The sequence below is a fragment of the Cebus imitator genome, unplaced genomic scaffold (genome assembly GCF_001604975.1).
Source record: "Cebus imitator isolate Cc_AM_T3 unplaced genomic scaffold, Cebus_imitator-1.0 Scaffold35, whole genome shotgun sequence".
NCBI lineage: Eukaryota > Metazoa > Chordata > Mammalia > Primates > Cebidae > Cebus > Cebus imitator.
In genome coordinates, this window is record NW_016107350.1 from 5925191 (window position 1) to 5952934 (window position 27744).

The 27744-nt window shown below is 37.0% G+C and overlaps 1 long non-coding RNA gene across 1 annotated transcript; it reads left to right on the forward strand.

The window, feature by feature from the left end:
* The first annotated feature begins 5498 nt into the window (after nt 1-5498).
* On the forward strand, nt 5499-12080 carry LOC108301510. The gene is made up of 3 exons (XR_001823906.1): nt 5499-5688; nt 10872-11019; nt 11954-12080. It is a non-coding gene; the product is annotated as an uncharacterized LOC108301510 (long non-coding RNA).
* The last annotated feature ends 15664 nt before the right edge of the window (nt 12081-27744 follow it).

A 27744-nucleotide genomic window follows, 5' to 3' on the forward strand; every position in this document is an offset into this window, starting at 1 on the left:
GACATTTGCTCTGTACAATGCACTTAGCTAATATTTTGGACCAAATTCCTAGGGACTCTCTCTCTCTCTCTCTCTCTCTCTCTCTCTTTTTTCTCTCTCTCTCGTGTGCATGTGTGTGTGTGTGTGTGTGTGTGATGGGTCATCTGCCAATTTAGTGGGGTTTTTTAAATCATATAATAATAATAATTACGCTAAAGGGGGAAATATATGGGTACATTGAAGATTGCATGTTTAAAAGAAAATGAAAAAAGCCCATACATACCATACATACATCAGCTCAGATTTTTCCTTTCTATCTTTTTGCAGAAAAAAATACCATGCCACATTCTCAATAAGAAAGGCTACCAACAAAGAAGAAGAAGAAAAAAAAGACAACACTTGGTATCTAGCATTATCCAATATCAGAATTTGTTTTACTGGATAATAAAATTAAGATTACAGTGGTGGGTAAGCTACTGAGTTTCACGGTGCTCTGAGAATTTCTAGGCATTATCAGATCAATTCCTAAGAAAGACCTTGTGGGATATACATCGTCATTGTCACCTCTATTTTATAATAAAGCAGGAAGATTAAATATGTCCAATGTCACAAAATTAGTCGCAGAACTAGAATTCAATAATTCCATGCTCTTTCTCTAGTTAAACTAAATGTCTTTCAATGCCATGAACAATACTTATGAAATAAATGTAGCATTTGGTCACACAAATTGCTGTATCTGCTTATTGTTAAATATAATAAACATATTATCATAAGACTAGATACTACTTTAATTTATATAGTGTGTGCTTTACTGATAGCATCAACTCTAAAACATAGTCTCTTCCTGAAAATATGTGAAATTCACCTACAGCCATCTGATCTTTGATAAAATAGACAAAAATAAGCAATAGGGAAAGGACTCTTCAAAAAATAGTGCTGCGGTAGTTGGCTAGCAATATGCAGAGGAATAAAACTGTACACCTACTTCTCACTATATGCAAAAATTAACTCAAAATTTAAAAGATTTAAATGTTAAATATCAAACTTTAAGAATCCTAGAAGAAAACTTAGGAAACATCATTCTGAACATCGACCTCAGAAAAGAATTTATGATTAAAGTCCTCAAAAGCAATTGCAACAAAAACAAAAATTGGTAAGTGGGACCTAATGAAACTGAAGAGTTTCTGAACAACAAATGAAACTATCAACAAAGTAAACAGACAGCCTATGGAATGGGAGAATATATTCCCAAACCAAACATTTGACAAAATTCTAATATCGAGAATCTATAAGGAATTTAACAAGCAAAAACCAAATAACCTTCTTTTAAAATGGGCAAAAGGGCCGGGTGCTCATGCCAGTGATCCCAGCACTTTGAGAGTCCAAGGTGGGCAGATCATGAGGCCACGGGATCGAGACCATCCTGGCTAACACAGTGAAATCCTGTGTCTACTAAAAATAGAAAAACTAGCCGGGCGTGGTGGCACACACCTGTAGTCCCAGCTACTTGGGAGGCTGAGGCAGAAGAATCGCTTGAACCAGGGAGGCAAAGGTTGCAGTGAGCCAAGATTGTGCCATTGCATTCTAGCCTGGGTGACAGAGCAAGACTCATTCTCAAAGAAAGAAAGAAAGAAAAAAGGCAAAAGACATGAAAGAAGACACAAAAGTGGACTATAAACATAAAATAAAATGCTCATGTCACTGATCATGAGAGAAATGCAAATCAAAACCACAATAAGATACCATCTCACACCAGTAAGAATAGCCACAATTAAAAAGTCAAAACTCAACAGGTTCCGGCAAGACTGTCAAGAAAGGGGAACACTTACACTTATATATTGTTGATGGGCATGTAAATTAGTTCAGCCATTGTGGGAAGCAGTTTGGAGATTTTTCAAAAAACTTAAAGTAGAACTACCATTTGACCCAGCAATCCCATTGCTATGTATATGGACAAAAGAAAGCAAATCATTCAACCAAAAAGACACATATACTTACATGTTCATTGCAACACCATTCTGCAATAGCAAAGGCATGGAATCAACCTAGGTGTCTATAAATGGTGGATTGTATAAAGAAAATGTGGTATATTTACACCATGGAATACCATGCAGTCATAAGAGAATGAAATCATGTCCTTTGCTGCAACATAGATGCAGCTGTAGGCTATTATTCTAAGTGAATTAGCACTGGAACAAAAAAACAAATACCACATGTTCTCACTTGTAAGTGGGAGCTAAATACTGAGTACTCAAAGACATAGAGATGGTAACAACAGAAATCAGAAATACTAGAAAGGAGAGGGAGTAAGGGAAGCAAAGGTTGAAAAAGTGTTGAGTAATATGCTCATTACCTGGGTGATGGGATCATTTGAACCCCAAACTTCAGTATCATGCAGTATACCCAGGTAACAAACCTGCAAATGTACCCCCTGGATCTAAAAAAAAAGCTGAAAAAGAAGAAAAGAAAATAGATGTGAAACAGGTTATAATTCCTTATGGCAACTGACAATCTTATTAAACATAAGATTCAATAATTCATTTTTAAAATTCTAATTAGATATTGATCTACACACTTTAGAAAGAGGCTAGGAAATTAAATTAGTTTTAATATTTAATAACAAAATAATTACAAATAGTATGTGTACTCTATTTAGCTAACAAAATAAAATTATCGTTTTACTCAAATGGTAATAGCACTTGAGATTCTCAAACAAATGTTTCTTCTCAGTGACATTACCATTTGAATCAAAATGATTATAAATTCTCAATCTTCACTCAGTCTCCACTTTCGGTTTGTTGTATTAAAAACAAGCTAAAAAGCTTCAAACCCTTCCAATGTAGTAGACATCAATGTTATTTCAGTACAATAAGACTTTTCATTATAGTCGTTACTTCACTGTTTCTCCTAATATTTAAAATGAATGTCTACTATGAATATAAATAAATAATTCTCTATGCTGGGACTTAACTATAAGGCAGAGAGGGAGCAGAGGCACCCGGAAGATGCTTTCAGTTTCCCTCATCTTATGTGCCTAGGTCCTTGGCCCCTCTTGCTCCAGGAATAGGGGAAAGGGGACCTGGAGGCATGGTGAGTTTACCGTTGGAATAAATATCACAGACCCAAAGAGTTTAGCGGAGAGCGATTTATTAGGTGGAGAGAGATGAAAGAGAGGAGAGAGAGCTCCCACGCCACTGTGGGAGGGGATCCAAGGGAGGAATCTGCACAGGTAAGGGGCGAGGGTATTTTAACCCAGGAGTCATTCCCACCCCATTCAGGTTCTCGTCCAATGAGAGGAGCTCTTTTACACTTCCTCTGGAGTGATTGATCTTGGACTCTGATACTGGATTGGCTGCTAGGTCTGCAACGGAGGCCCTTCCTCCCAGAACTTTTAGCGGGCTTTCTGAACAAAGAAGCACACCTGGAATTTCTACCTAGCCTGCCGCAGGAAAGTCAGACAAAGAACTTTACATTCCAGGATGGGGACATGGATGGAGACATGGCACTGGAAAATTCCACGCCCCTTGTGGACTTTGAAACCACACCCCTTGTGGACTTGGTTTTCCTTAACACACTCCCTCATAACTACTTCTGAAGTTTTTTTTTTTTTTTTCTTAAAGACCTAATCCCTTCCTGACTTTCCTTCTTATTCTTAGCAAATGATTTGGGTTTTGATATTTATCTACTTGACATAATTTTTTTTTTTTTTTTCCTACAATCAAACTGCTTCCTGAGGAAGAGTTCGTTTTGTGATTCTCTATGAATGATAGAATGAACATCCATGTATTAGCATCAGGAAAAACTCAACTTGCCAATGAATTAACTAATTGAACTTGTTCTGTGTTGCTTTTCTCAGATAGACAGTATGTTTCTACCTTAAACTATGTCACGTGGTCATAACCAGACATGAAAATAAAGATCTGATCTAAGGCCCAGCCTATAAAACATCAGAAAATTAAAAAAAAAAATGCACAAATGTAAGTCAAAGGTTTCTATAAAATTTGTTTCATTCCTGTAATTCTTTTTCATTTTATTTGCATATCACTTTTTAGAAATTTCAGTTTAAGGACATTCAGTTGTACTTGTTTCTGGCATGCAGGCATTCCTCTGAAGATGTGATAAACAGAAAAACAAAGTCTGTTATAACCATTCGAAGCAGGAAAGGGCAACATCAAAAAACATGCTCATAATGATATTGATGCACATTTTAATGAAAAAAATAAAAATTCTTTTAGGGGAATTTCTATTCTGTTCTAAAAATTCCCTCTTTGTGAACCCTTAAATACTTAAAAACATTTAAGAAATCACCCCCTCTATTTATATTTTAATAAGAACATTCTGGCTTACCTTTATTTGTATCAACTTTTCATTGAATACATCATCACTTTTAAGAAGCCAAATATTGCAGTTACTCCTGGCTGCAGAGCAGTCATTTGAAGTCTGCAAAAGAAAATACAAGGGGGGTGGGCAGCAGAGGGGGGAAGAATTACTATCTCTGAGTGTCAAGATTAACTGAAAATTTCTTGCTAGATATCAAACTTATGTCAACAGATTTCCTTCCCTTCCTTCAATACAAGCAGCAAGAAGTATTTCATGAGCTAGGTAAATAAACACACTTCCAAGTAAATCTCCCAGCCTGATAAAATTAAAACTGACTTCAAGCAGTCTACACCTGGACAGACAAGAGCTTTCACCTGCTGCACGAAATATATATTTGGGGATGTATATTCATAAGGACACAATTTTAGAAAAGGTCACAAAATAAAAGCAAATTATTCATATTTAAATTAGTAAATGGGTGCACAAGATGTGAATTATTTTGGAGTTGAAATTAAATAAGGAAAAATACCACAAAGGCCAGAGTTTCCTTTTATAGAGGTCATATCAGCTTCACTGGCAACTACATTTAGTCTTAAAGGGACCTCGGGGAAAACTGAGGCTAATCATTTAAGAAGCCAATACCACCTACACAGGTAATATTAAGTGATATGGTCTTTTTGTCCATTGCAGGTGGGATGTATGAAACAGGGGTGTCACAATCACAGGGCTATAAGTTTATTATCCCTAGAGATATAAAAAATGGATTAACATTCCTCACATTCCTTCACACCCTTCCCTATTGTTAAAGATACAGACAAAGCAGTGATGATTTATAATGACAATGTGTTTATTAAGAAGAGGGAGAGAATGGTGGTATAAAAGTTAGATATGGAAAGTGTGGAGCAGGTATGGCTTATGCTCTATGGGCATAATTATCTTAATTGAGCAATGTACTATTAAATGATTATCTAATTCACTGGTTCTCAGCCATGGCTACACATTAAAATAATCTGGAATGGTGTTTTTGGGTTTTTTTGTTGTTGTTTGTTTGTTAAAAAAAAAAAAAAAAAAAAAACACCCAAGCCTGAGTCCAAGTACTGGGGATTCTGACTAATTTATTCTCAGTTGGAGCCTGATATGGTTTGTCTCTGTGTCCCCACCCAGATCTCAGGTTGAATTGTAATTCCCAGTGTTAAGGGAGGAGCCTGGTTGTAGGTGATGGGATCTTGAGGATGGATTTCCCCCTTGCTGTTCTCATGATAATGAAAGCGTTCTCAGGAAATCTAACGGTTTAAAAGTGTGTGGCACTTCCCTTTTGCTCACTCTCTCTTCCTCCTGCTCTACCATGTGAAGATTGTGCCTGCTTCTCTTTCATCTTCTGCCATGACGGTAAGTTTGCCGAGCCCTCCCTAACCATGCCTCCCGCACAGCCTGTGGAACTGTGAGTCCATTAAACCTCTTTTCTTTATAAATTATCCAGTCTCAGGTAGTTCTTTATGGCAGTGTGAGAATGGACTAATGGAAAGCCTAAGATTCAAGGTGTAAATTACCCACTCCCCCCATCTGGTGTTTGTAATGGACAGCTAAGAATAAGAATCATTGCTCTTAACTTTGATAAACTGTTGAAACCATAGTATTGCTCCAATTTGTAGGGAAAATTGACAAGGTTTTGATTTATCTTCCTGATTGTTACAGAACAGTTTTCTCTCATTTAGATTGACCATGTATCAGGCTGGCTTACCTAAAAGATGTTGAAAGTGTATCAGGCCCAACAGGAAGGAAGAATTAGGAATATAAACGAGGGTTTATAGAGGAGGTCGTTGGCAGTTGATTGTCTCCTTTGTCTTTGTGAAGAGCGATAAAGCAATGAAGGCATTACTTCAACTTAATAGAGACACATTTTGTCTAATTATAAATTATGTGTCTTATGGAGGAAAGAAAGATAAATGAGAAAAACAAAAGTATATTTGCCAATATTGAAACTCAGTTGAAGAAACAGTTATGAAGTAGCCTGGTCAGGTGATTTAGGACAATAGAATCATTTTTTGGAAAAATGTTATTATGTCTTCAACTATTATAGGTGTTCTTTGGCACGGTGGCGAAATATACTGATCATAGTGAAGATACTAGGATGATGTTAAGGGTTCCATGACAAAAAATTCTTGTCACGATAGCCCATTTTCTTGGTGATTTATGAGAAATTATAGAACTTTTTCACTCCTTAATGTCATTTGATCTGGGACAGGGTTTGGTCATCTCTTTCACTGTCCCATTACTCTCAACTACCTTTTTCTGTAATTTTTGTTGCAATGTTTTGAACAATCTGAAGATGGAGAAAATAAATTTAGAATTTTAGGGAAGATATCTTTGGCAAAATGGCCATTGTATAAGTATATGTAATATGTGTGATTTTAGATAGTAAAACTTTTTACCAATAGTGGAGGGAATCTCCCAAGGTACAGTCAATAGAACTTGAATTTAACATCATACTTCTGTTTTCCTTGATGAAAATGTAAACCTACCCAACTTGAGTCTCCGGAATAAAAACTTTTATTGTGTGTTTACCCTGTCTTGTAAATAATTGTTGCACTTTTATAAACTTTGAAATAATTTATTTTTATTCATCAGGTGCAGATGAGGTGATGATAATTGCGGTAATTTTTAAATAAACTATTGAAATAGCAACTTTTCTCCAATAATCTTCAACATTGCTTTAAGTTATGTTTTGTTTTATGCTAGTATGTAGGCTTTCAAAATCACTAACGTTTTTGTTGTTTGTTTGTGATTTCTAGATTTATGGTTCTGCTAAAAAAAAAAAAAAAAAAGCTTTCCAGACTTCGATACATCCCTTTTTCTTCAGGTACCATTAGAATTTCATTTTTTTTTTTTTTTTTAATTTGAGGCAGAGTTTTGCTCTTGTTGCCCAGGCTGGAGTGCAATGGCATGGTCTCAGCTCACTGCAACCTCTGCCTACGAGGTTCATGCAATTCTCCTGCCTCAGCCTCTCAAGTAGCTGTGATTACAGGCATGTGCCACCATGCTCGGTTAATTTTGTATTTTTAGTAGAGATGGGGTTTCTCCATGTTGGTTGGGCTGGTCTTGAACTCCCAACCTCAGGTGATCCAACCGCCTTGGCTTCCCAAAGTGCTGGGATTACTGACGTAAGCCATAGCACCCAACCTATGATTTCATTTTTTAATATTTATTTTGTAATAAGACGTGGGTAAAAAAACTAACCTCTATTTTCCACTGATAATAACATGACAATATTTTATAGATGAAATTATCTGTCTATTGATTTACTGTTAAATTCTAGATCTATTTCTCAGTAAATGTATTTCTTTTTTAGTATCCAAGAGTTATAATCACTATAGTTTCATGTTCTAATTTTGTAACTACTAATTTCACACTTTACTACCCTTTTTCATGATTTTGTGATTATTTTAGTATTTAATTTTTACAAATGACCTCTGGAAGATAGAGATTAATTGATGAGAATTGATAACACAATTTTGGATTTTCTTAAATAAGCTTCTGTTTATTTCCTTAACTATTCAAATATATCTTAGGTGTCATATAGGTTTTACCCATATCTATTAGACTTATTTTTATTATATTTCTGTCCTATTGCATATAAAATTATTTCTATTATATTCCTAGTTCATTATTTCTAGAAATAGTACAATTAACCTTTACATTTATTTTTTTTACCCATCTATCTTGCTAGTTTTTCTCCTTGGTCATAATCATATTTCATAGTTCTGATATGTTACTCGGTCCCATTTAGCTGGTGACCCAAAAGGCTGCCAGTTTTGAGTGGGGTCCAGAACAGGAGAAGGCTCTGCAACAGGCCTAGGCTGCTGGGCAAGCTGCACTTGGGCCATATGACCCAGAAGACCCAATGGTGCTTGGGGTGTCAATGGCAGATAGGGGTGCTGTTTGGAGCCTTTGGCAGGCCCTCATAGATAAATCACAGCGGAGGTCTCTAGGAATATAAAGTAAGGTCTTGCATTTCTGCAGATAACTGCTCTCTTTCTGAGAGACAGCTGTTGGCCTGTTATTGGGCCTTGGTAGAAATTGAACACTTGACTATGAGTCAACAAGTCACCATGCAATCTGAACTGCCTATCAGGAACTGGGTTCTTTCTCTACCAACCAAGCCATCGAGTTGGACATTCACTGCAGCATTCCATCATCAAATGGAAGTGGTATATATGTGATGGGGTTTGAGCTGGTCCTGAAGGCACAATTAAGTTACTCAAGGAAGAGATTCAAATGCCTGTGGTCCCCACCCACCCTGCCTTCTCTCCCCCAGCCTGCATCGATGACCTCATGGAGGTTTTCCTATGATCAGAGGACAGAGGAAGAGAAGACTAGGGCCTGGTATACTGAGTTCTGCACAACATGCAGGCACCACCCGAAAGTTCACAGCTGCAGCATTACAGCACCTTTCTAGGACATACCTGAAGGACAGTGCTGAAGGGAAATCTTTCCAGTGGGCAGAACTTCAAGGTGTGTACCTGGATGTACACTTTGCTTGAAAGGAGAAATGGCCAGATGTGTGATTATATACTGATTCATGGGCTGTAGCCAATGGTTTGGCTGGATGGTCAGGAACTTAGAAGAAGCATGATTTAAAAATTGGTGACAAAGAAATCTGGGAAAGAGATATGCGGATAGGCAAAGTTCTCCAGAAATCTGTGTACGCCTTGAATCATCATTCAATACATGGTACTATTTCTCCCATAGCCAGGATTCACGGGTCCAGGAATGAAGGATGGAAGTGCAAATGGTGCCACAAACCATCGACCCTAGTGACCACTAGTCATATTTTTGCTTCCTGTTCCTATGACATTACATTCTGCTGGCCTAGCAGTCTTAGCTGCAAAGAGAGGAATGCTGCCACCAGGAGACGCAACAATGTTTCCATTTAACTGGAAGTTAAGATTGCCACCAAGAAACTTTGGGCTCCTCCTATCATCTCTAAGTCAACAGAGTAAGAAGGAGTTACACTGTTGGCTGGGGTGATTCACTAGGACTATGAAGATGAAATCAGTCTACTACCCCACAATGGAGGTAAGGCAGAGTATGTGTGGAATACAGGAGATGTCTTAGGGTATCTCTTAGTATTACCATGCCCTATGATTAAGATCAATGGGAAACTACAACAACCCAATCCAGGCAGGATTACAAATAGACCAGACGCTTCAGGATGAAGGATTGGGTCACTCTACCAGGTAAAAAAACCACGACCTACTTAGGTGCTTGCTGAAGGCAAAGGTAATACAGAATGGATAGTAGAAGATGGTAGTCATCCATACCGGCTACGGCCATGCAACCAGCTACAGAAAGGAGAACTGTAATTGTCATAAATATTACCTACTTATTTTATTAAAAATATCTTTGTGCATGTATACACTTGTACCAAGAAAATAGCGTTATTGTATTTCCTTTCTTTTTCCTTTATCATTTGACATAAGATTTATTGACTTCATATCAGCATTTAAGTGTTGTTAACTTTATGTAATAGCATTTAGGTTAAGGATTAGTGAGCTTCTGGTTGTAGGAAAGATAACTGTATTATGTCAGGCATAATTATGACCTTATTATTGTCTCACTTAGGGATTATGTGTGATTTCAGGAGATGTTTATGGGTTCAAGTTGATAAGGGGGAACTTCTGATGGTTAAGTGTCAACTTGATTGAATTAAATTATACAAAGTATCGTTTCTGGGTGTACCTGTGAGGGTGTTGTCAGAGAAGATTACCATTTGAGTCAGTGGATTGAGAGAGGCACACACCCTCAATTTCGGTGGGCACCATCCAATCAGCTGCCAGCATGGCTAGTATTAGCAGGCAGTCAAGAAGGTAAAATGAGCAGCCTTGCTGAGTCTTTCTGCCTTCATCTTTCTACTGTGCCAGATGCCTCTTACCTTCAAACATCAGACTCTAAGTTCTTCAGCTTGTGGACTCTTAGACTTACACCAGTGGTTTGCCAAAGGCTTTAGGACCTCCAGACACGGACTGAAGGCTGCATTGTCGGCTTCCCGACTTTGAGGTTTTGGACTTGGACTGAGCCACTACTGGCTCCTTGCTCCTCAGCTTGCAGATGGCCTATTGAGGGGCTTCACCTTGTGACCCTGTGAGTCAGTCTCCTTAACGACCTCTCTTTCATATGTACATATTTTCTATTACTTCTCTCCCTCTGGAGAACCTCACTCACACAGTCACCTTCTCTTCTGCAATACTTTTTTTTAGGAGTTTACAGGTATAAAATAAAAGCAGATGCAGTCAATAAGTGGGATTACTTTTTCTAATACTGCACTTCTGATTTTTTTTTTTGCCACCTTGCATTGGCTTTTACTTTCACTAACTATTAAATAATAAAGCTAATAATAAATAATAATAAAGCTAAGTAAGCATTGCTTTATTGATAGTGGTTTTTTGTGTGAATGCTTGTGTGTTTGTGTTTGTGTTTGTGTAAGAGAATGAGAGATTATGTAGAGAGAGGACTTACATTGCATATTATCAAAAGCATTTTGACATTTTTTTCTTTCTTTATTTTTTTAACAGCATGAACTCCTCTGGAGAAAGCAAGTTCTCATTCGTGTCGTTATCTATCTTCCATTGGTTACAAGATAATGAGAATCGAAAATCATAATCTAATTTCTCATAGTATAGAACACAACCTTGAATAAAATAGACATCCATTATTTGGAAGGTATCATTGAATTCCCACTGGGCCACACATAGAAAATACGTCTTTAAATGTAGCCCCAAACAAGCAGCTTTTGCAAAATTGTTGTTTTTGATAAAAGAGAAAAACAGATTCCAAAGGCTTAACGGATCTGTAAGATTATACAATCTAGAAGAAAACAAAACACCATTACAAAACCGGAATGATGCTAAACTTCATTTTGAAATTAGATATATATGTTTTCTACATTCTTTTTAAGCATTTCAAGTTGCCACAGCTATCGGGAATCGCTTCATGCCAAGGTGTTTAAACATGATCTTATTCAAAAGCTTAGAGCAGGCCGCTGAAAGTGTGCATTGCTACACAGCATCTCCATGGTCATTGTAGTCAAATGGAGTAGAATTATGCCCACTGAAAACTGATGCATATTTACAATAATGTTGGACATTTACAATTCTAGAAATCTACAATTCTAGAAAAATTACGAATGAATTTTCATTGCTTATCTTCACAATAGTAACCACAAAAGTCATAGCAAGAGTATTAATTCAAAGAGACAACACAATGGTGCCTCTGTGGCTTTCCCCAACATACTCAGGTGTTCTTTTAAGCCATCCACAATCTACTAATGACATTAGCTTAAGGTGGTGCCTTTCAAATGTACCATAGGAATAGCCAATAGTAATAAAGCCCTACATACAACGCTGCCAATGTAATATGAGAATTCCAGAATTTGAAAAGAGTCATTTGAAGGCTGGAAATTGCTACCTACAAAAATAGTTCACATTACATTCCTTTTGGTTAAATTCTTATAGTGTATGTGCTTAACTCTTACTGAAAATGTCTTTCTAGAGGCAAAATAAAGGAGACTGAAAATGGGGAGGCACAGCACAACAGAAAAAGAAATGTACAGTCTTAGTACGACTTTTAACTATGAACAACTTTGTTTTAACTCCAGTGCATTGCCATGAGGTACTGAGCCAAGCCCATGTACCTTATTTGCACAGGCTTCTCTCAAAGTTCAGGAAGAAGCCAGGTGCGGTGGCTCACGCCTGTAATCCCTGAACTATGGGAGGCCGAGTCGGGAAGATAATCTGAGATCAAGAGTTCAAGACCAGCCGGGTGTGGTGGTGTGTGCCCATAATCCCAGATGCTCAAGAGGCTGAGGCAGGAGAATCACTTGAACCCGGGAGGCAGAGGGGACAGTGAGCCGAGATCACGCCACTGCACTTCAGCCTGGGCCACAGAGTGAGACTCTGTCTCAAAAAAAAAAAAAAGAAAAAAGAAAAGAAAATTCCAGAAAGTGACTGGGACAGTGTGATACGGCCAAAGGTTTTCTGATAAATTTGTTAGGGTACGATATTTTAACCGCTCTTGCCTACCTCTACTGCCTCCTCTCATCTGACCACCCCCACGTGCTGATGTGTTTCCCCTCTTGCTTGCTGCTGTTGCCATGCCCATATGCATTACTGAAATCCAATAAAGAAGAGGGTGACCGGGGGCACGCTAAGTTTGGATTCAGTGGAATATATTTACATGATTCGCAGTCACTTTGAGTATTATGAATTTACTGCTAGCCGTCCCAGTGTGTCAAGGGCTTCCAAAAACATGCCTATACGTCTTACTCCAACTCTCTTTGCAGAGGACATGCAGGTCGTGGCGCAGAGGAAGCACCGTGAAATGAAGCACGCCCAGCAGTGCCTCTCACCAACCGAATGGGAACAGAAAAGGGGCAGCAAAACTTGGAATCAATAGGACCAGAAGGTAGCCTGAAGAAGACTCTTCCCATCCTCAGCAATGTAAAAATGTATGGCCAATTTGTTTCCCAACAAAATCTCATCACACAGAAGCTCACTCCTCTTAGAAATCTATTTTGAAATAGGTGTATAAAGAACGTTTCCGACATTTAAAAAAATATTTTTACGGCGACCTTGCAAAACAGGATCAACTGGAATTCTGGGAAGGAACTGCAAAACCTGCAATGCACATGAAAACAGTTCACACATGAAAAAACCCATTTAGATTTTCTCTCAAATGGGCAATTCTAGAATTACATGTGGCATTGCCATTTAAGAGGGGTGAGGGTGAAAGAAAAATGTTCCAAACTAGCAATAATAAAAAATAAATACTGATCATAGGGAAAAGTTATAAAGGAGGATTGAGCCAAAGTATTAGGGGAAAACAAAGGTCAAGCAGCAATTAATAAAAATATTGTGATGCTTTTCCAGATTCAGTGGTTGTCTTTGTCTGTCAGCTTTTCACAAATTGTAATTTTATTCCTTTTCTCATATGGAATAAATACTCCTTCCCTTTTTGTATTCTTTTCCTTGAAGAGAATTCCTAAAATCATAAAAGTTTCAAGGCTCCACAAATTCTGAATCTACCCTGTGTGTTAGTTGTTGTGTTGTTATTGTTGTTTAATAAATAGAAAATTCATTTCTGACAATGAGAACTGTAAGCTGGAGATCTGGATCTTAAAACAGTATTCTTAAAAAGAAGTGACTTTTATAAGGAAATTAAAAATACCAAATTAAAATGCTATTGTGGTAAGTAATTTTTGTGTTTCTGGAATGATTTCATTTAGGCTGCTTAGATAGTGCCAACTGAAATATAAGGGGAAGACACCAGTAACTCCAAGCAAATGTTATCAGAAATTTATTCTTCAAGGGTAGCCTTGAATAGTAATGTGACTAAATTATTTCAGTTACTTAAGAATCTCATCTTGAAGCCAGGGCCTCTGCATCTTCTGAGTTGAAGGAAGAACAAACACTTTTAGGCATGATTTTCCCTGGCTTGAGTAATGTGTATCTTTATTTAGACCCAAGGAAACTAAAAAAGAAAAAAAAAAAGTTATCAGAAAGAAGGATGGAGTAAGCCAAGAACTGGTGAAAAATATGTCCACCATTGTCTTAAATCCCCTGAATGTGGGTAGGGAGTGCCAGGTATGTAAGAGGGGACACTCTTCCAGGAGGACAAATATGAAAGATTAGCTGGAAAATTTTTCCAAGAGTTTCCCAAAGGGGAAACCAGATGAACCTCAACCTCAAGGCTACAGGAGGAAGAGAACAAAAAGCTCAAAGGATCTTTATCCAAAGAACACTGTAAACTTTCTGGGAGTGAAATAAAAATTGCCTTTGGTTGGGATCCAGAATTTTTGCAAATTAAAATAATGACAATTTTTCTAATGCCTAAATTTGACATCCATATAATATCCCATGGAAAATAGGATTCCCTAATATTTAGATCCCTGAAATTTTAGGTCAACTGAAGTTATAGATATATTCCTGAAAATGGCACAGGCTGAAACCACATATGATATACACAGACAGTTATTGGTACATTTCTGTCCCCATCCATCTGCAAACAATAAGCCCACATCTACTCATCTTGTTTTATGTTTGGAAAAATTACATCCAAAATATGGAGCTGTAACACAGCTATATCCACAAAGATACATAGAAGGAATTTATGTTGTGTTTCTTTATTGTGTGTTTTGAGAACTTATTCTGCTCAAGGACCTAACAACCACTTCAGAAAATAAAACACTGAATAATACACAACAGCACTTGTGTTTACTAGTAACTTAGGAAGGCCATGACAACCATACACAAAATACATGCTGTAAGGAAGAGTGTGATTAATACATTATGGGAATAGAACCATATAAAATTGCCAACATTCAACTGTTTTGGACCTCCAGAAATGGGAATTTCTTATGGTTTGACTCCAGAAAAACTTTCAAGGTGATCCAAGTTGAACACATTCTGCAACATTTTCATTCCTATAAAATAAGTTGTTGAAACAATAGTAAAGTCTAAAAACACCTACATACAGTTACTTCTCCATATGTTCATGGAGAAAGAAACTAGTAAACAAGAAGTGAAATGTGCATGTGATAGAAAATAAAGAATAAGGAAACAAAAGCTCAGAATTAAGAGCCAGGTATAGCCACTAAGAGTGAGTACAGCCCCTCAATGAAGAGGAGACAGACGTGAGGAAAAAGGACAGGCCCCAGGTCAGGCAGCAAGTGACTGATACCTTCAGCCCTTGGTCCAGGCAGAAGCAGCAAGGAATCTGCTTGCAGCAGGATGAAACCTGTGTTAGACATACAGGGCGGCATGTCCCTGATGTGCAGTAAAGGATGGAAATAAAAAGATCACTGACATCCAGAAAAATAGCTACTAAGTTATTTCATTTGTGGTATATTCTCACACTAACATATCTCAGGTGACTATGTTCAGAGTAAAAGGGACTTCCCACATTTCCATGGGCCGAGACACAAGAGATAGCAGAGACAATCTCAATTACAAAGATAAAGGTGTGGTCAACAGATATTTAGGCAAAGACAAAATGGCAAATAGGGTCAAAAAGCTTGATGAGCAGGAACCCGTATCTCTAAAAAATTCAATAGAACCAACAAAATAGGACATTAAGTTAAAAATAATTAATATCTTTAGGAAGATAAGTGAGGATGTCACATTAATGAAACAAGATCAGGCTGCCAACTAAAAATAATATAGGTATTCTATGTCAACATTTACATATACACATGCATTCCTAATAACTTTTTGAAGCTTAAGGGATGGTACAAATAAGTGTATAAAAATAAGGGAAAAAAAATGCCACCTGGAAGATCACGCTGAGTAGTTTTCGCAGAATACAAAACTACTGATAATACAAAACTGATAGAGAAGAAAAGGTAAAAAGAAAAATTGAGTGAGATAAAACATGCTCAGAAGTTCCGGCAACTTGATCCTTGCAAAATTAAAGAAGAGAAATGGAAAGGGATTGGCGTTAAAAGTAATAATAGGTAAGAATCATGAAGAACTAATACCTGAGTATTTAGATTGAAAGGATCTGCCGAGGGCCAAGTAAGATATGAAAATTAAAACAACTAGCACCTTGACAGGTACTGAAGGATAAAGAACAAGAGGGAGGAAAGGAAACTGAGAAGCTTCCAAAGGGAGAAAAAAGTCCCCAGAACGAAGCAAAAGCTAGACAGACAAAGGTCTCCTTTTCAGTAATACTGTATAAAAAAGACAACAGTGTAATATCTTCAAAGACTTGAGGTTAAAACATACTTTTGAAAAATCTTATCCAGAATTTTATACCTAGTCAATTTTTGACCACTAAAGTCTGGCAAAAAAAAAGAAAGAAAGAAAGAAAAGCTATCCAGAAAGAAGCTATAAAAATCATAAATCTGTACATCCAGAAAATAACATAACCTCAAAACATGCAAAACAGAAAGAAATACAATTAGAATAAAACACTGAAGAATTAGGAATCATTGTGAATGTTTTTACATGTAGCTCTAGGAGAAGAAAGTCAAGTGCATGACTCTGCAGAATTTAATTAACACAGTTAAAAAGCATTATATATGTATTAACAATCACAAAGAAAATATTCACAGAAAGATTATGTAATTGGTCAAAAAGAAAATTTATTGTATCTCTCAAAATAACACATTTAATGCATGTTAGCTGACCACAGTGGCATGAATTTAGAAATAAAATTTAGGAGTCAGAAAAATAATAACAAAAAAGCCACATACTTGAGAATTTCAAAAATACGCTTCTAAATCACACTTGACTTAAAGGTTCACTAAAAATGAAAATTTACAAGTTATGTAGGAGAGATAATATACAATTATTATATTTATCAAAATTTCTAGATAAAAATAACAGGAATATTTATAGCTTGTAATTTAATATAATGAATAAAAAGAAAGTATGAAGGATTACAGCATAATTAATAAATATGTAAAATAGGCTGGGTGTGGTGGCTTATGCCTGTAATCCCAGCACTTTGGGAGGCTGAAGTGGGTGGATCACTTCAGGTCAGGATTTCAAGACCAGCCTGGCCAACATGATGAAACCCTGTCTTTACTAAAAATACAAAAATTAGCTGGACATGATGGCAAGTGCCTGCAATTTTAGCTACTTGGGAGGCTGAGGCAGGAGAATTACTTGAACCCGGGAGGTGGAGGTTGCAGTGAACCAAGTTCACACCACTGCATTCCAGCCTGCGCGATGGAGTGAGACTCCATCTCAAAAAAAAGTAAAAATAGATTTAAAATACGACAAATAAAATAAATACATCAATACAATAAAAAGTTTATCCTAAAAAGCCACTATTTAAAAAAAAAAAAAAAAAAAAAAAAAAAAAAAAAAAAAAAAAAAAAAAAAAAAAAAAAAAAAAAAAAAAAAAAAAAAAAAAAAAAAAAAAAAAAAAAAAAAAAAAAAAAAAAAAAAAAAAAAAGCCATTATTTCAGGTAGACCTTTCAACACGATCAAGAACAATTGAGTGAAGTAAAAAAATGTCATCTTGAGTGAAAAATAAAACATAATGACAAATAAAAATACTTTAAATACAAAGAAAACCATATCATTCAATCCAGAAATGTTTGAAAATATAGATGAAATGACTAAAAAAGAACATACAAACTTCTAAATTTGGAATGACAACACACATACACAAACACACACACACACACAAACCTTGGTTTAAAAAAATGTGATAAAACAGCGACCTTAAAATAGTAGGAGATAATATTCTTAAATTTTATTTTGAAATAATTTAGGATTACAGAAAAATTACAAAACCAATACATAAAATTTCCATATGCCCTTCATCTGGCTTCCCGTAACGTTAACATCTTGCCTGACATAATAGTATAATTAAAGCTAAATAAGTAACATGGGTAAAACAACATTAACTAAATCAAATACTTTATTTGGATTTCCCCAGTTTTTCCACTTTGTTGGTTCCAGGGTCAAAAAAAAACAAATTAAACATCGCATTTAATTGTCAGGTTTTCTTAGTCTTCTCCAATTTGTCATCAGGGCTTCTGTCTGTCCTTATATTTCATGACCTTGACACTTTTGAAAAGTTCCAGTATGCTGTTTTGTAGAATGTCTCTCAATTTGGGTTAGTCAGACTTTTCTCAAGCCTCAATTGAGGCTAAGCATTTTTGGCAAGAATGTCACAGAAATAATTTGCTCTTCTCAGTGCATCTGTCAGGGAATATGTGATGCTGATATTGATGGCATTAACCTTGACCGCTTGGTTAAGAAGGTGTCCGCTGGGTTTCTGTACTGGAAATTACTAATTTTCTCTTTCCAGTTAGTAAATGTCCTGATTTTTCCAGTGATTTTGCTTATTCATATTACTATTCCTTTGTATAACTTGCCTGCAATAATTTCATCTTTTGTTAATGGCAGTTTTCCATTTTCCACATTTTTTTATTTATCAATGGAAGTTTTTCTGTAAGGAAGAACTGTCCCTTCTTCCTCATTTATTCATTTATTTAAACATTTACTTTGATTAGTATAAACTTATGGATATTCATTTTATTCTGTGGATTTTATCCAATATTATTGATTTTGTTGTTTTGGCCATTAGGAGCTTGTCTCAGGTTGGCTCTTGTACTCTTTCAACATTCCCCTTCCTTATTTTCCAGAATAACATTTTATTCTAGGTTCATCTTGTATTTAACCCACCCCAGCCCTGGAATTAACCAACCCTCTAAGCAACTCTGGTTGTTTTCATTGAAGAATTACGTTTAGAAACCCAGATGAGGGCTCTAGGTATGTATATTTCCAGTGGAGTGTCATTGTATCTAGAGCTCAGCAGACAGAGCAAGGAGACATATGCAAACAACCAAACAATGTAGACACAGAGCTGTCTATAGATCTATCATTTCTTTCTCTCTTTCCATCTATCGATCCATCTAGCTTTAAAAAGCATGATGCTTATGATACCTCTTATAATGAAACATCTATGTCTATTCCTAAACAAGATCCATTCATTCTAGCCCTTCTCATTTTCTTATTTGTACCTCTTCTAACAGTGAGGAAATGGCTTTCATTGAACACAATATATTCACTTAATTGTCCATTCTTATTATACAAAAAGTACTTTCAGAATTGCTGACTCATATTGCTGGAAAAAATAGATTTATTAACTTGAGTATACATTTTGTATCAGTATTTTTTTTTCCTTTAGCCTTAAAGTATCCCATCAAAATAGGGGTTTCCAAAGTTATGTGATTTATTTTCTTCCTGATGATTTGGCTGTGTCACCACCCAAATCTCATCTTGAATTCCCACCTGTTGTGAGAGGAACTCCATGGGAAGTAATTGAATCATGGGGATGGGTCTTTCTCATACTGTTCTGATAGTGAATGAGTGTCGTGAGATCTAATGGCTTTAGAAAGAGGAGTTTCCCTGCACAAGTTCTCTCTTCTCTTGTCTGCCACCATGTGAGACATGCCTTTCAACTTCCACCATGATTGTGAGGCCTCCCCAGTCATGTGGGACTGTAAATCAACTAAACCTCCTTCCTTTGTTAATTGCCCAGTCTCAGGTGTGTCTCTTATCAGGATTGTGAAAACAGGCTAATACCTTTCCCCACCCTTAATGTGTCTATGTTTCTTTCTTTTTTTTTTTTTACTTTGAGATGGAATTTCGCTCTTGTTGCCCAGGCTGGAGTAAAATGGCATGATCTTGGCTCACTGCAACCTCTGCCTCCTGGGTTCAAGTGATTCTCTTGCCTCAGCCTCTTGAGTAGCTGGGATTACAGGCACCCACCAACAAGCTTGGCTAATTTTTTATATTTTTTAGGAAAAGACAGGATTTCACCATGTTAGCCCGGCTGGTCTCAAATCCTGACCTCAGATAATCCATCTGCCTTGGCCTCCCAAAGTGCTGGGATTATAGGTGTGAGCCACTGCCCTAGCTTATGTTTATTTATATGTCACATATTTGTATTCTATTTATCACTTCTTACAAATTCTGGTTAATCATTTAAAGTTTACATACAGTATACAATCCACTTTTTGTGGTGGTGTATTGTTTCTGCCAAATGTATAGAATTGCATCTACCATCACGGTTGTACTAAAAACAATTCTATCACCACAAATATTTTATTAGGCTGCTCAGTTTTAATCAAGCTCTTATTCCACCCTGAGAAACCAGTAATCTTTTTTCTATCCCTATATTTTGCCTCTTCTGTAAGGTTATATATATACACACACACATATGTAAAACATATATATTTTGAATCAAGTACTATGTAGCTCTTGAATTCTTTCACGTAGCAAAATGAATTTAAGTTTAATATTTTGATGAGTCAATAACTAATTCTTTTCCTAACTGAATAACATTTTATTGTATAGATGTTTATACAGTAAACATTTATTGTTTATTTATTCATACACCAAATATTCAGCATCTTTGTCATACACAATTTTTGATGACTGTGAATATTGCTGCTATAAACGTGTGCAGAACTTTTTGTGTGACTTTCACTTTGGTAAATATTAAATGGGATTTCTAGGCCATATGACAAGAGTATTTTTAACTTTATGATAAATTACTATATTGTTTTCCATAAGGGTGAGTCATTTTGCATTTCCAGCAAGAGTGTATGAGAGGTGCTTTGTACCCTAACCATCACTTGCTATTGCCAGTATGTTTGTTTGTTTGTTTTCAAGACAGAGTTCCACTCTGTCATCCAAGCTGGAGTTCAGTGACATGATCTTGGCTCACTGCAACCTCCACCCCCTTGGGTTCAAGTGATTCTCCTGCTTCAGTCTCCCGAGTAGCTAGGATTATAGGAACCTGCCACCACACATGTCTAATTCTTGTATTTTTAGTAGAGATGGGGTTTTGCCACATTGGCCAGGGTGGTCTTGAATTTATGACCTCAGATGATCCACCTGCCTCAGCCTCCCAAAGTGCTAAGATTACAGTTGTGAGCCACCACGCCTGGTCTGTCAGTATGTTTTAATTAAACTTTCCATTCTACTCAGTGAGTCTTGGGCTATCACTGTGATTCTAATTTGTACTTACACAAATGATTTTGAGCATTTCTTGTATGCATATTTGGCATCAGTATGCCTTATTTACTGAAATGCCTGTTTAGATAGTTTGTTTGTTTTTTAATTTTAATTTTTAAATTATTGTTATATTTTGGGTGTTCTTTTTTTCTGATACAGGTCCTTTGTGAGAAAGGCAATTTGAAAATCTGCCCATGGCGTGTTTTTTTCTTCTAGTAATACTAATTTTTATACAGTAAAGGTATTAATTTTCATGTTCATCCATATCCATGCTATTTTTATCTAAGAGAAAGATAAGCAGTTTCTAAAATTTCTCATTGAAGTTCCTGTTACTGACTTTCAAAGAAAAAAAGACCCAGAAAAAGACAACTGACTTTTTTTGAGTTAGTGAAAAGAAGCTTTTTGTGTAGAAAGATAACTGAAAAGAATACATTATATCTTCCAGAGAATATAACTAATGTTGAGAGGATATAACTAATGCTCATATAGACCATATCTATGGTGAGCTGGACTTTTAAGCAGCGGAAGTGACATTTTATTTAATCGTTGAAAACATTTTGATCCCTTTGCCTCCAAAAGTAACACAAGTCCAAGTCTATGTCCATGACTTTATAAGTGACCATTTTAACCTGGACAAAGAGAATATAACACATGAGATAATTTAGGTACATTCATACTTTTGCAAATGGGTAAGAATGACTTTCTGCTTTCTCATAACTCTTAGTTCCACTGCTACAAAGAGAAAGCTGAGCTGTACATTTAAAATTGAATAGCAACATGACAATTCTCATGTTTTCAAAGAACATGAAAGAGAGCTCCATACTCTGAAAACAAACCAAGATTGCCTACATTCTAAATGTTTGCAAGAAGACATCTGGTATTTGAAATGCATTTTTCTAAAATAGCCAGTAGGTGGCATAAATACGCCTCTATCCCAGATGTGGATTAGCATTCATAACCATGAGAAGGATGCTGCAGCTCTCCAGACAGGAGGAGGGAGCGAGTACATTCTCAGACATTGCTGAAAAAACTGCTATAGGTCTTGATTTGGAATTAGGCCTGAACATTTCTAAAGAGAAATGTCTGTTCATCTACTTGTTATTGGACACTTTAGAGCTTTTATGGGAATGGAATGAAAAGTTACTAGTATATACATACATGTAGATAGATAGATGTACACACACGTGTATACATATTAGTAAAGAATTAATGATTCTTAAATACACATAATTTAAACACACAGAATTAAAAATATGACATAGTCCCACTAAAATCTTGGCCATTCGTTGCTGAATGCCTGCTAATAACCACAAAACAAATATGTGAGTTGAAGAACAAATCTCCGTTTGGTCCAAAGACACAGATATTCCAGATTCATAACGGTTTCTTGTATAAGAAATGACAAAGCAGCACACAGAATTTTAGCTAGCTTCCTCCACGGTTGTTTTCCTTAATCATACCGCTCCACTGACTTCTCATTATCTAAATATCCCAATCTCTCAATATTTCTTTAATTCTAACTCTCTGTTATACCATATAATCTTCTTAAAAATGTTTATACTCAATTTATAATAGAGGCATGATCCCTATGACAGTACTCTCATTCCATATGTAATAAAAATGCACACACACACACACACAATCACAATCACAATCACAATCACAAACACAGAAAGAAATAGACCAGCCATTAGATCACTTCTGTATCAGTTAGGATGTCCAAGATAACAAAGATTTGAGCAAGAGTAGGTTTATTTTGTCTACAGTAAAAAGTCCAGACATTAACTCTTCATGGATTGATTCAGTGCTTAATCATGTTATCAAGACTGGTGTTCTTCCCATCTGCCTCTGTTCCATCCAACTTGTAAGCAACAACCCTTGTGGTCACAGGTGGATGTAGTTCTTCCACATACAGCCTGTCCACACAGCTGACTTTCCGATTCTGTGTCCCCTCCCATGAATTAAGAAACGTTTCTGATAAAGCCCTCAGGAAATGTTCCTTTATATCTCATTGTTCAAGCTTATGTAAGAGTGTCCAAATCATCTCTGGCAAGGACTTTGGGCATGGGCATTACTAGGATTTGCTTAAATTAAATAATACTTCTCTCCTGGTGGGCTGGACTCCTGCAGCACATGATCTCATCACAAGTAGACAGAATCAGCACACAGAAGAAGAGGAAGCAGGGTCGTTGGGTCAGAGATCATCGATGACAACTTCTTTTAAGTTCTTTTCTCTTACCACCATTTAATGAGGTCTTCCCTGACCATGCAAATGCATCCCATCCCAGTTCCCATTACACTTTCGGTTATGCTCCTGCACATTATCCTACCTCTTTTACTCAAAAAACATATTCTTTATTTCTTTTTCTCCCTTCCTTCTTTTCTTCCCCTCTTTCTTTTCTCCTCTTTCTTTCTTTCCTCCTTTATTTCTTTTCTTTTCTTTCTTCTCTTTTCTTTTCATGGAGTCTTGCTCTGTCACCAGACCGGAGTGCAGTGGTGGGATCAGAGCTCACTGCAATCTCTGCCTCCTGGATTCAAGCAATTCTCCTGCCTCAGCCCTCCCGAGTACCTGGGACTACAGGCACATGCCACCACATCCAGCTAATTATTTGTATTTTAGTAGAAACAGGGTTTCATCATGTTGGCCAGGATGGTCTCGATCTTCTGATCTCATAATCTGCCCACCTTTACCTCCCAAAGTGCTGGGAGTACAGACATGAGCCACTGCACCTGGCTGAATGAATTCTCTTTCAAGAACATATGGTTTATCATATCTTTATTCTATCCCATTTCCTTTTAGAAAATAAGCCCTTTTTGGAGCAAAAATACTGTCTGTCTGCTCATGACCATGTTTCCAGTACCGAGGAGCATTCCTCACACACACTAGAGGTAATTATTTTAAAATAATGGGCCAGGCATGGTGGCTCATGTCTGTAATCCCAGCACTTAAGGAGGCCAAGGCAGGGGAATCTTTTGCAGCCAGGAGTTTGAGACCAGCCTAGGCAACATAGCAAGACCCCATTTCTGTGAAAAAAAAAAATTGACTGGGCATAATGGGACATGCCTGCTGCCACAGCTACTCAGGAGGCCAAGGTGGGAGGATTGGCTTAAGTCTAGGATTTCAAGGTTGTAGTGAGTTATGATTGTGCCACTGCATGCCAGCCTAGGTGATGAAGTGACACCTTGTCTGTGAAAAAAATTAATTAAATAAAAGTTGAAAACTAATTTATTAAACATATACATCTACCCATGTATCCAAGCACACACGCATGCAGAGAGAGAGAGGAGAGAAAGAATGAAAGAGAGAGAGACTGCTAAGGAGGGAAAAATGTCTAATGTCAGGGGCAAGAGGAATGGATGGAAGAATCCATCATGGAGGAAAGATGAAAGCCAGAAAATGCAGCAAGCCAGTTTATCCCACCTTCTTTCACCTGCTTTGTTCCTAGCCATGCTGGCAGCTGATTGGGTGGTTCCCACCCACACTGAGGGAGGGATTTCCTCCACCAGTCCACTGACTTGAATGTTAATCTCCTCTAGCAATACCCTCACAGACACAACCAGAAACAGTTCTTTACCACCTATCTAGGCATCCTTCAATCCAATCAAGTTGACACTTAATATTAACCATCACAAGTCCACCCCCATCTACTTGAACCCATGCACATCTCTTGAAATTATACTTAATCTCCAAATTAAGTCAATAATAAAGCCATAATTATGGTTAACATAATACAACTATCCTTTGTACAACCAGAAGCACACTAATTCTTAACCTAAATGCTATTACATAAAGTTAACAACACTTAAATGCTGATACGAAGTCATTACATCTTATATCGCATGATAGAGGAAAAATAAAATAAAATGAAGATATTTTCTTAGCACAGGTATATACATGCACAAACGTATTCTTAACAAAATAAGGAGGAAATACTCATGACAATGACAGCCCTCTTTTCTGCAACTGGTCATGTGGTCATAGCTGGTATTGATGACTACCTTCTTTTACTACCCATTCTGTATTCCCTTTGCTTTTAGCAAGTACCACAGTGGGTTGTGATTTTTTTTACCTGGTAGAGTGACCCAAATCTTCATTCCTGAAGGGTCTGGGCCATTTGTAGTCCTGCCTGATTTGGATTGTTATAGTTTCCCATTGACCTTAATCACAGGACATGGTAATACTAAGAGATGCCCTAAGGGGTCTCCTGTATTTCACACACACTCTTCCTTAGCATGTATGTATTCCATACACACTACTCCATAATGGAGTAGTAGTCTGATTTCATCTTGATAGTTCGAGTCAATCACCCTATCTAACACTGTAACTCCCTTCTTAGCCTGTTGACTTAGAGGCAGAAGGAGCCCAAAGTGGCCAGGTGACAATCTTAACTTTCAGTTTGATGGAATCATTGTTGTGTCTCCTGGTGACAGCATTCCTTCTTCTGGAACTAAGACTTCCAGTCCAGCAGAACACAATGTTGTGGGGACAGGAAGCAAATATTTTGATAGTGGGCCACTAAGGGTGATGGTGAGTGGTGCCACTTCCACTTCCACGCCTTGATTACTGGACCCATGTATCCTGGCTATGGGAGAAACAGTGTCATGTATTGAACTTTAATTCAGAACATACACAACCTTCTGGAGAATTTTACCCTAGCCCTGCAAAATATTGTCACCTAGTTGATATTGTAATTGTGACTTCAAAAGGTCATTTCACTTTTCTGTCAATCCAGCTGTTACAAGGTGTTGGGGAACATGGTAAGACCAGTGAATTCTATGAGTAGGAGCCCTCTGCCACACTTCTTCAGGTGAATCACAGCGGATACTGCTAGGATTTTGGACTAAGGCTCTGTTACCCTCTGCAGATAACTACTCTCCTTTTGAGAGATAGCTCTTGGCTCATTAAAGGGCCTTGGCAGAAACTAAGCATTTAACTTTGGGTCACCAAGTTACCATGTGACCTAAACTGCCTACCATGAACTGGGTGCTTTCTGACTCATAAGGTTGAGCGTATACAATGCATTCCATCATCAAATGGAAGTGGTATATAAATGATCGGGATCAAGCAGGCCCTGAAGGCACAAATAAGTTACATGAAGAGTGGCTCAAATGCCCATGGTCCCCACTCCTGCCACCCTGCCTTCTCTCTCCCACCCTGCACCTGTGACCTCATATGTAGCTCCTTGTGATTGGTTGATGGAGGAAGAGAAGAGTGGGGATGGGTTTACAGATGGTTCCACATGATATGCAGGCACCACCCAAAAGTGGAGAGCTGCAGCACCAGAGCCCCTTTCTAGAACATCCCTGAAGGACAGTGGCAAAGGGAAATCTTCTCAGTGGACAGAACTTCGAGTAGTGTGCCTGGTTGTATACTTTGCCTGGAAAAAGAAATGGCCAGATGTGCGATCATATACTGATTCATGGACTGTACAATGGTTTAGCTTGGTCAAGGACTTGGTAGGAGCATGATTGGAAAATTGGTGACAAGAAAATTTGGAGAATAGGCATGTGGATGGTCCTCCATAAGTGGTCCAAAATGTGAAGGTATTTGTGTCTCACAAGGATGACCTAAGCAGAAGAGGATTGTAATAATCAAGTGGTTAGGATGACTCATTCTATGGACACCACTCAGCCTCTTTCCCGAGTGACTCCTGTCATTATCCAAGGGGCTCAGGAATAATGATGAAGGAACTTGAAATAATAGATTAGGCGTGCTTGAGGAAACTATTGGTGCTGCTTATGAATAAACAAGAACCAGGAGACCCTGATAGATATCATCAACTAGCTGAAGTTCTGTCATGTGGAGAGGTTTCATGGATGTTTTGTACCATGAGGGAAAAGATGAATAGAAGTGGCAGCAAGACTGATTTTGTCAGGAGATAGAGAAAATGTACTTATAATCAAAGTTTCCCGAATTGGTGTTGAGAATCCTTAGGTTGAAGGCATATGTTTATTGCTGGAGATTTCCTAAGGCTTAAACAAAAAAATAGATTTCCATAATCTTGTGTTTTGCAGAAGTTTCCTTTTAAAAAATAATATCAAATTCATTATTTGCATATAAGTCCAAATCTAAATATTTTTATTTTTGATTGGGTAATATGACATTTAGACTTAAGCCTCCAGGGAAAGGCTTATACTGAGATTAGTGATATTCAAAGTCTTCCAATAAATCATGCACATAGAAAATAAACATTTTCTATAATCTTTCAGGTAAAACAAGGATATATATGGAGTTTAGTTTAGAAGTTAGTTTTTCTTTATAAGGGAAAATCAAATATAAAAGGTTAGAAAATATATTAATGTTTTATTAGTATAAAGCATTCAAATAAAGCCTCATCAAAGTTTTGACAGAAATGTAAACCTGAATCTATGAACATAACTTTTGTTCAAAGCTTTCCATTTGCAGCAGGTATATACAATTCCTAGGCAAGACTGACCAGAAACAATGATTTCTTCAATTTCTGGATGGCATCAATAAGAAATTCTTTTACATAAATAGGTAATAACATTTTTATAATCTGTCTTTTACTCTTTCAAAATTAACAATAGCTGAAATTACATTTAATGAATTCAGCATCTCCTCATTTTCTTTTATTGGTACAGAGTGTTGAAATTTTTAAATACTCATTAATTTTAAATCAAAAACTTTGAAATCATAGTTATCTTAAAATAATGGCTGAGCTCTCATTAATGTGCTATGTGAGCACTGTTAGTACAGTTACCTTACAGTCTGCTAGATTTCACTGAAAGTCCCTATTCGCCTTCATTGGAGAGAAGTGTCTGTCATTTTGTTTGGAGCTGTACCTCCATACTATAGACTGGATGTTTGTATTTCCTCCAAATTCATAAGTTAAAACCCCAATCTCCAATGTGATGATATTAGGAGGTGGGGCTTTTAGGAGATCATTAG